Source organism: Phoca vitulina, unplaced genomic scaffold (assembly GCF_004348235.1).
Source record: "Phoca vitulina isolate PV1807 unplaced genomic scaffold, GSC_HSeal_1.0 scaffold2, whole genome shotgun sequence".
NCBI classification, from domain to species: domain Eukaryota; kingdom Metazoa; phylum Chordata; class Mammalia; order Carnivora; family Phocidae; genus Phoca; species Phoca vitulina.
Window position 1 is genome coordinate 22229751 of NW_022589705.1, and position 8819 is coordinate 22238569.

The window sequence follows — 8819 nt, forward strand, 5'->3', positions numbered from 1 at the left end:
ATACACACACACACTATAGAATATTATGCAGCCATCAAAAGGAATGAAATGTTGCCATTTGCAATGATGTGGATGGAACTGGAAGGTATTATGCTGAGCAAAATAAGTCAATCAGAGAAAGACATGTATCATATGATCTCACTGATATGAGGAATTCTTAATCTCAGGAAACAAACTGAGGGTTGCTGGAGTGGTGGGGGGTAGGAGGGATGGGGTGGCTAGGTGATAGACATTGGGGAGGGTATGTGCTATGGTGAGCCCTGTGAATTGTGTAGGACTGTCGAATCACAGACCTGTACCTCTGAAACAAATAATACATTAAATGTTAAAAAAACAAAAAAAGAAGATAGTAGGAAGGGAAAAATGAAGGGGGGGTTCGGAGGGGAAGACGAACCATGAGAGACTATGGACTCTGAGAAACAAACTGAGGGTTCTAGAGGGGAGGGGGCAGGGGGATGGGTTAGCCTGGTGATGGGTATTAAAGAGGGCATGTATTGAATGGAGCACTGGGTGTTATATGCAAACAATAAATCATGGAACACTACATCAAAAACTAATGATGTAATGTATGGTGATTAACATAACATAATAAAATTAAATTAAAAACAAACAAACAAAAAATAAATAAACTAAGAGTGTTACTGATAATGTAAACACCTTAGTTCTTTTTTTTCATATCAAATAAACTTCTGAGTAACAGTAGATACATTTCCAGGTTCCTATCTCCCCTGAATGACAGATGGAAGAGTAATACAGAAATGTATGACCTATCTGGTTTTATCTGCAGTGTTCATTTTATTAAAGAAGGCTGAGCATCATTCTCTAAATTTCTCTCTCACTTATTTCTATAGTATATTATGTTTCATGTTCTCTTTTTAAATCCCTAACCTCCTTGGATCCAAGGTCATTGTTTCATTATCAGAAGTTGACAGAAAAAAAAAAGAAAAAAGAAGTTGATGGAATTAATGACTCAACATAGTGGCAAAAGCAACTTTCAGTTTCTTTGTTTGGTTTGCGAATTCCTCCTGATTGATAAACCAGAGACTCAGCCACTGCCTGCAGTCTTCCACTATAGGTTCTCTGTTCCTCTGATCCTTGCTCTTAGCTCTTGATTCTCTTACTTCTCAAACCTATTCCCTTGCAGCCTTCTGAACTTCGTTTTCCTAAATGGCTCCTATCCACCCTCCAAAAATACTCCCTTCCTGAGTTATCATGGTTCTCTATCTTTCGTGGCAGAGAGGTTGAGGTTTAAAAGCAGTTACTGGGAATAAAACTCTCTGGACTTGGATTCAGGCTCTACTACCTTCTAACTGTATGACCTGGAGAAATTTTTTAAGTCTCTCTTTGCTTCATCTTCTCATTTGAGAATAGAAATAATATAGTTATTGGGCCATATTACTTAATATGTTTAATAGAAGAATATTGGCAAGCTAACTGCTCAATAATTCTATGATTATCATTATTATTATTATTCCTAATCATTCATTCTCATATAATCAGGAAGCAAATAGGCCTTTACATAACTATTTTTAGTTCACTTTTACTCACCACCTCAAACTTCTGTTACACCAAAATAAGTGAAGCATCATGTGTCCCCTACATGATATGGGGGAGAAAAAAAGCCATCTTTTAGACAAAAAAAAAAAAAAAAACTTAGAAAGAATTTTGATTTTTACTTAGATTCTTGAAAAACTACTGGAGGATTTAGATTTAGAAGAGGGAATATGTTATTACTGCGGGGCCAAACATCTTCAAATTCCTTTCTCTCCAGCTCTGCCATTCTCAAGATCATCCTTACGGATAACAGAGGCTCTCCTGAATTCTTTCTTTTTGTCACCATATTCTGTCAATCCTCAAAATGTCCTAAACCCGAATTGCAAGGTCCTTCATTCCACCAGTCTAACCTCTTTCCCTTTTTTTATATATTTTTTTCTTTTGTTTGTCCAGTTTTTCCCCAACATAGATGCAAATTGGAAATTGGTCCAGAGTGTTGCGTGAGCATCAGGATTTTTCAAAGTTCCCAGGTTGATTCTAATAGATTAAGAACCACTGGTTATCCTTTCCCCTCCTCTCTCCAGTGTAAATCTTTTAGCTTCTTTTTTTCTTTTTATGCCAAAGCTCGGGACAAAGTTCAGGAGCTGGAAGTGAGGAAATGCAAAGCATTTAAAGCCAGAAATTTCCCTAAGGGGCATGAGAAGAGAAATACTCTGGATGTATTAATCATGTGTGATTTTTTTGTTGTTGCTGAACTTTCTTTCTTTTCTTTGCTCCCTGAGGACCTAGACCCTTTCGTCCCATATTTCTGCCACTTCTATTCACTGGCTGGAGCTGTCACACAAACAGTTATTAACCGACGCATTCTTTGGATTCCCTTAGGGAACCTTATCCTGGTGCCTCTGTGAGTAAGTGACTCACACTCATAGACTCATAGTGATGTTCAATTTTTTGAAAGTCTGCATACAAAACAAAGTATATGTTTTGAAAAGCAGCTAAGGTGCAAGGTTGAACACTCTGCTGGGGTGAGCCCAAGATCACAACTCAGTGTCTTCCAGTTAATATCCCTGTGGCCTTGGGCGTCATCCATGAAATAGGGTTGATGACATTTATCTACGACACCACTATACAGTAGAGGTAAATTAAATCATCACTTCATGCCTTTTTCAGTCTTATTATGTACTACTTTATGGCTTCCATAATAATTTACTGCAAACTTAGATTGGCATTTACTGTAAATTCACAGACTTGAATTTGCATCAGGTAAACTTTTTTTAAAAAACTCTTTTGCACAGGACTATAATTCTGTAATTTTCTAACACATTTCTTGAGGAGAATATGGACACCAAATGGGATTCTGTGCTATTTTAGTTCCCAAGCACACAGAACAGAGCCAGCCTGGGGAATCAAAAAAATGGCATGAAGTTCTAGAAACATCTGTGTCATGTCTGTGTCATGCTGCCATAATACCCCTCTCACAACTTCCAATCTTAATATCCTTCCTTGTCCTCTAGGAAATGTTAGGCACACGTGGTTTGACTATCTCCACTCAGATGTCACCTTCTTAAAGAGGACTTCTATGACCTTCTCTCTGAAACAAAGACTCCTTTCATTCTCTATCCCCTTCAATGACTTCACTTTTATTCCTAGGCTTTATTACTGCCTGAGTGTGCATACAATGTTGACTGATGTTTCCTCCCCTGGGGTATGATGTCCAAGAGGGCAGGCTGTTTGTAGAGCCTGCATGAGAGTTGCTGCATCCGAACATTAGAGTAGTGCTTGCTGTGTTATAATAAGCCCTCGATAAAGACTTTTTTGAATAGAAAAATTGTTTTAGATTATCGATGTAACTATCAATGTAATAATCTGATTATTTGCCTTTCATTTTAAGCACAGGAACTGAGGCCCTGAGAGATAAGTTGATTCCCATAAGGCTCCAGCTAGGAATAGACAGAGCTAGTGCTCTTGGAACCATGGCAGGCCATCACCTGTCCCCCTCAACCTCACCCCCCCCACACACAAAGTTCCTGCTTTTGCCTCATCTTCTTGTAGTCTCAATCCGATGAGCTACGCAAACGTGTTTAAAGGTATTTAAGTCTAAAAATCATGTACCGATTGGAAATTTTAGCTTAAAAAAAAAATCCCCGAACAAAATAAGAATGAATTAAATGTCTATGAAACGTAACGTGTCAACTACTCAGTCAGCTTGTTGTTCAACTTTTCCTCAATTCAATTCTTATTTTTTATATAGAAGTTAAATTGAGCCTAGGATATGAATACATTAGAATACATTTGATATGATTAGGGGTGGGGAGATCTCCAAAAGTAAAAATGCCTAAAAGCATTCTGCCTGTTAAGATATTCAAAGGTTGGAGGAGTAACAGATATTGCAAGATTTTACATCAAAATGACTCTGAGGAAAGTTTTTGTTTGTTTGTTTTTCTTTTTCTTTTTTGGCTTTCTGAGAAAAGTAGTGATCATAATCTGATGGCTTGGACTTCTAATTCCTGGCATAAATCTTGTTATTAAAATTTTTTTCTAACATAATTATCCTGTGAACTAATTGGATAAATGGTAGTAAGCATTTGCAAATGACACAGTAGGGCTTACGAGTTCAGGATCTGTGATTCAGTGAGGCCATTTAAATCACTGCTCCATCACTTGTTATCTGTGGCCTTGGGCAGGTATGTTGGTGTCTCTAAACCACATTTTTTCTGTGGGGACCATAATAGCCATTAACCCCATAACATTATTGTAAAAGTTATGTAAAATGATAGATGTAAAATACTTAGCATTGTTGCTGGCACACAAGAAGTGTTCCATGGAGTTAATAATTATTATTATTACTATTATTCTTACATTAGTTATTATTATTATTATTATTATTTTAAAGATTTTATTTATTTGACAGAGAGAGACATAGCGAGAGAGGGAACACAAGCAGGGGGAGTGGGAGAGGGAGAAGCAGGCTTCCTGCGGAGCAGGGAGCCCGATGCGGGGCTCGATCCCAGGACCCTGGGACCATGATCTGAGCCGAAGGCAGACACTTAACGACTGAGCCACCCAGGCGCCCCCATTAGTTATTTTTTTTAGAGATTTTATTTATTTATTTGACAGAGAGAGACACAGCGAGAGAGGGAACACAAGCAGGGGGAGTGGGAGAGGGAGAAGCAGGCTCCCCGCTGAGCAGGGAGCCCAACGTGGGGCTCGATCCCAGGACCCTGGGATCATGACCTGAGCCAAAGGCGGACGCTTAACAGACTGAGCCACCCAGGTGCCCCCCATTAGTTATTATTATTATTATCATTGCTTAATGTATCAGATTCCTCCTTATGTCCTGAGAGCTACTGACACATTTTCTATCCTATTCTCTCAGAGGAATTGTATGCTAACCCCCAATTCCAGGACAGCAGAATGGCCAAGCCTCCTGACTGTGACAAAACCATGTACTCTCTCAGAGAATCTACCTCAAGCCTGTCTTTGGAAGGGGAAAATCACTTGCCTGGCTCTTCAAAGCCCAGCCCCTCTGGCAGTCTCATGTCCAGCAGAACAGTGTTGAGGGAATAGAAAGAAAAAAAGAAAAAAAGAAGACACTCTACTCTCAAAGTCCCCAACACCATTTCTTTAATACCTTTGCAGTTTATGAGATTTGACAAGGAAATAAAGGCATTGCTCCGGGCCATTCCAATCTCACAATGTAAGTATTCTCTTAAAATTGCTACATCTAGGAGAGCCTTTATATCCATGTCATTACTCTAGGAAAATAGTGAGGATATGGGGAACGGTGTGGGAAAAATCATATTAAAACATTCATGCACACACACGAAAATCTCCACCTCTCTCCATTTGAAAGGCATCTCTTTCTACTTACTTTATATCACTCATCAAAAATGTCATGAGAAGTTGAATGATTAGTATCCTTCCAAATGTTTTTAAAAAGTATGGTACATAAAGAGAAGAAAAATAGAGCACCTTGCCAGTTGTAGTGTTACAGTCATAAAATATATGTTGAAATATGAGTGCATGATAAACCCACAAGGGTGCAGAGATGAGAGAACAGAAGATGAAAGCAGGGCTTTAATTTAGAAGAGTGTCTGAAGCCGTGCATGGGAATAGTCTTCTGAAACTAGAGCTCACTAAAGGAAAACTTTACCGAACATTTTATCCTAGCTGACAGGGAGAAAATCGTACATGTATGAGCATGTGTACATGTCTGTGTGTGTATATATCCTCTACGAGCTCTTTAAGCAAAGTGACACTTAAAAATACTCAAAAACGTAAACATCTTGAGATCAAACAGGAAGATTACATGAGATGAAAATACTATCAGGGTGGAGGGGTGAGAAGGCAGAAGAAAGGAAGCTATTTTGAAAGGAATGATTATACTGATGATACTATCAGCAATGATGATGTACGGTCTTTGAAGATCTCAAGGAAAATGTGTTTGAATTTAGATTTCATTCTTATTCAAACTGTCAATTAAAGGGACGGGTGAAAAGAAACATTTTAAGCTAGTCAAGAAATAAGAGATTCTTACCTCTATGTACATGTTCTGAAATATTACCTAAAGATAAAGTTTAGCAAAATGAAAAGATAGATGAAATTGTATGGACAAAAAGCAAAGTAAAGAAGCACACAGTGGGAGCAAATCTAGAAGGACTTCAAAACACACTTTCAGGAAGCTGCTCAGGGCACCTAGAACACGACCGACACGATGCGAACAGGAAGGGGGCGGTCTAGGGCCATGGTCCCCTTAGGAAGAACATTATGGATTCAGTGCAGCAGAGAGATTGCTTGAGAAGCTGTGAGATATCAGTGATAAGTTGAAAGAGGCATATGCCTCTTTTTCTAACAAAGGAAAAGAAAGACAGGAATTCCACAGAAAACAAAAACAAACATTTGAGCGATAAAATAATTTTCCAAATGAAACAAATGGAAATGTGCCACAAATGGAAACATTAACTGACAGAGAAAATGACTTTTCCCTTGATTTAGATGCTTCAAGAAAGAAACTACTTTAAGGAACAGACTCCCATACATAGCACAAGCTGAGCAAGAGTGGCATTTCCTTCTCTAGGTGTCCAATGACTTGCTCGAGTAAAAATGAATATTATTTACTTAATCAGAAGGCCTCAAATGCTGTTTATATGTTTTCCATTTTTAGAAACAATCTCTAGGCAAAGAACAGAAAACTGAATTTTAGGTATACACAACAGAAGCTACATGACACACCCTGGTAGCAGTCTGGAAATGGATAGGAAGAAGAAAGGAGAAGAGGAATGCTTGAGTACTCATTTTTTTCATTTTGCATAATGGGAAGCAAGAAGTACTATCGAATGTTTAGGGAGCAATAGGTATGTAAGTATATTTTAAATTCTTACTAGAACAATTATTAGTTAATAATTAGTAACTGTAAGTTTACAATTAGAAGATCTGGTCAAATAACTTAGAATGTGGAGCAAATGTGCCAAGAGGCAGTTTGCCCTGGACTGATGAGTTTCCTGGGATGCAGAGAAAGCCCCAGACAAACCTGGGCAAGTTGGGTACCCTAGAAGTATAAACAAGTTAAATTTCCCAGATTTAATAACAAGGAGTCCTTACAAAAAAATATGAATCAAGGAATAAGGTATTTATTGGATGGACCAATCATGCTAAGTGAAATAAGTCAGAGAAAGACAAACATTGTGTGAGCTCACTGATATGTGGAATCTAAAAAAACGAATTCATCGACATGTAAAGCAGATTGGTAGTTGTCAAAGGTGAGCACCAGAGGGCGAAGGGGGTCAAAAGGTACAAACTTCCAGTTACAAGATAAATAAGTCCTGGGGATGTAATGTACAGCATGATGACTGTAGTTAATAATATTGTACTGTATATTTGAAAGTAGCTCAGAGAGTAGATATTAAAAGTTCTCATCACATGAAAAAGAATTGAAAAAAATTGTAATTATGTCTGGTGACGGATGTTAACGAAACTTGTGTGCGTATTTCACAACATATATATGCTCAAATCATTATGCCGTACACCTAAAACTAGTACATTATTACATGTCAATTGTATCTCAATAAAAACATTAGATTTTAAAAAGAACTTAGAAGTATCAGCATATTATCTAAGTGGACAGTGACATTAATAACAATGGTTAGCATACTGCTCTTGGAAGTTATACAGACCTAGGATTATAGACTCATCTCTACCAGCTATTAGCTCCATGATGTTGAACAAATTACTAACCTCTCATCATACTATTTACCTCACTAGGTCTTTGTGAAGAAGATACAAAATAATGCATGTAAAGTGATCAGTCCAGAACCTGATACAGAATAAGGCCTCAGGACCTTTGTGTCATTATTATAGTCATTGTTGTTATTCGTTATGGGAGCCATTCATTGCATGTGTGGAAAACACTACATGAAAAGCATATTGAGTTGTTCAATTAAAGGTTAGACCCTTGAATATCTATGAAATGAATGTTGGGGCTTAAACAACAGGCCTACACATTGAAAACATTCATTCAAAGGTAGTTACTTCTGGGATTTGATACAGAGAGAAGGTGGAAAGGTAGGCAGTATTCTCAATGACAGAGTTGCATAGTACTTCCGTTTAAGTCACATAAAATCAAATTCAACTTTCCAGGGGCAGGGGGTGGGGGAGAGATACTTGAATAACACTGGTAATTTTACCAGCCATTTCTCTCAGTGAGCCTTTCCTTCCGGCAGCAGAAGCAGTCATGCCTGAGATAATCAATGTTGCTGCGTGGAAACTTAGGGAAAATACATGTGCATGTTTTTAAGCTTTTCCCTGTGAATATAACTTCAAATATTTCCATAATTAGATAAATAAGAGGTATGATTTTGTCAACATCCTTGAGGAGGAAATTGAAGAATTAATTGAGGGTTATAGAAAAGCATTGACTGAGGAAGTTTGTGTTTAATATGCTCACTTTGCAGTCTTTTAAATAAGTCCCAAGAATAATTCATCTAAAAGTAATTTTTTACTTGTATGCTGGCTTTAGAACTTAAACTCATGTAAGCTATAACTCTAATTTAAATTTATTTGACAGGGCACCTGGGTGGCTCAGTCATTAAGCATCTGGTTTTTGCTCAGGTCGTGACCTCAGGGTCCTGGGATCGGGCCCCGAATCATGCTCCACACTCAGTGGGGAGTCTGCTTCTTCTTCTACCTCTGCCCCTCCCCCTGCTCATTCTGTCTCTGTCTGTCTCTCTCTCTCTCTTTCTCTCTCAAATAAATAAAATCTTTACAAATAAAATAAAATAATTTAGCACCATATGCATTTTTAGATAAGTTTTTATAAAAATAAAAAT